Below are 2500 nucleotides of genomic sequence, written 5' to 3' on the forward strand. Positions count from 1 at the left end.
ACACATATATATATGTGTGTGTGTGTTCATATATATATATATATATATATATATATATATATATGCATACATACATATATATATATATATATACATATATATATGTTTATATGTATGTGTGTGTGAATGTATACATACACACACATATATTTATACATATATATGAACATATATATGCTTGAATACATACTTATATACTCACATGCTGATACATACATGCATGCATACACACGCACACAAACACACAGGCACACGCAGGCACAAACACATATATAATATACAAAGATCCAGGCATAAATGCATATACAATTATGTATATATATATATATATATATATATATATATATATATATATAGATATATATATGTATATATATATACATTTGTGTGTATATGCATGTGCACACGCACACACACACACACGAACATATGGTGTATGTGTCTTTATATATACACGTATGTATACATAGCTATGTATCTGCGTGTTCATTTTGGAGTGGTTCGTAATATATTTTCAATCTTTTCTTTCGCATTCCTTTAATTTAGAGTGTAAATATATTTGTATCTCAGACTGCAAATGTCGCTTTACTGATCTGTTATCAAATGCGTCATGCATGTGTTCGTGCATGTGAAATGAAGCTTTCTATATGTTTTATAGTAATGAGTTTTATCAAACTTTTGAATATCAAGCTATATGATAGAAACCTTTGTAAAAAGCAACCAGAGTTGCGATAACATACATGCATGCATATATATATATATATATATATATATATATATATATATATATATATATATATATATATATATATATATATATATATATATATTTATACATACATATACATATATATATTATATACATACATATATTATATATTGGTATATATATGTATATATGCATATATATATATTGTACATATATATAGTTATACACACGCGAGCGCACACACACACACACACACATATATATATACACATATATAATATATAATATATGATATATATATAGGTATGTGTGTGTAATTATATATATATATATATATGTGTGTGTGTGTGTGTGTGTGTGTATGTGTGTTGTGTATATGCTCATACCTTTTAAGAATATGACGCAGATTGCTGTCATGGCTCTCATTGTGTTTTTTAGACAATAATTGTTAACAGAATGTGAATGTATGCGCGTGGATGCTTGTGTGTACGCGCATATGTGTGTTTGTGTATAAATAATATGTGAATACACGAAAGAACACAAGCTATTTTGATTTTTTTCCTAAGCATATGTGAGCTTTTGGACGCCTGTGTATGTGTTATCTGTGTGTCTTATATAAGTAATCATGTGAACACCCAAATGTTTAATTATATGTATGTATGTATATATATATATATATATATATATATATATATATATATATATATATATATATATATATATATATATATATATATATATATATATATATATATATTTGTGGATGTGTGTAAGAACGAGTATGCTTGCATATATTTATGCGTTTGCTTGGAAACAACAATAGATGAACCAGAATTTAGGCTACCATCATCTCGTACTCCATGGGGCTCGCAAGTTAACAAAACGTTCTACGATTGTCCTGGGATAAGGTGTTGAAGATGAATATTTAATATTATTCTCAGTGTTTAGTTTTTCCAGTATAGTCTTCCCGAATAAATTGCACTTGATGGCATATGTTGAATTTGTTAATGATGAAATAAAATGGTCTTTTGCAGTAAGAACTACCCCCGATTTAAATTTATAAGTTGTGCCCTCGATAAAGTTGCACAATTAAATCGGCTATACTTTTCACCTGTTGGATTTGAGTCCGTAGTTGGTAGTTACGCGTTGGTAAGTATGTTTTTTGGATATAAGTTGTATTTGCATTTGATTATCTTGTATAATACAAGTGCCATTTTCATTCTTAGGTTTTGGCTCAATAACGTTATGCTCTGAAGGATAATGCTGAATATTTCTATGTTTCCTGGCCGTGTGTTGTAATTAAAAGTAGCATTTAAGGTCTATGTGAACTGGTTTGGCTTTTCGTAATTCTTCAATGTTTAATGCTTCGGCGCGTTCTATTCCATTCTCTATTTGAATATACGGTTACTTTCTTTCAAGTAGCGCCTGTTTTAATTCTACGAGTCTTTTATCCCGATCTTCCGGATTGGAGACAACCATTAGGATTTCTAGCTAGGTTAACTAGAATATCAAATTTCGTAAGTTTAGGTGGCATGATATCAAAAGTAGATACTGTTTATTTCGTTGGTTTATAGTAGATGTCGGTTTCTATGTTAGTGCTATTCTTTATAATCAAAATGTCTAAGAAGAGTAGTTGGTTATGGCTAAATTCCACGTTGAACTGAATACTGTTACTGGTGCTATTGAGTAGGAATTTAAAATCATTGAGTTCATCTAGGTTATATGTCCACAGAATGACAATCATCTAAGTATCAGTTCCAATTTTTCGCCAGATAATTTTGAAAATGATAC

Source organism: Octopus bimaculoides, chromosome 2 (genome assembly GCF_046866305.1).
Source record: "Octopus bimaculoides isolate indiv1 chromosome 2, ASM4686630v1, whole genome shotgun sequence".
NCBI classification, from domain to species: Eukaryota; Metazoa; Mollusca; class Cephalopoda; order Octopoda; family Octopodidae; genus Octopus; species Octopus bimaculoides.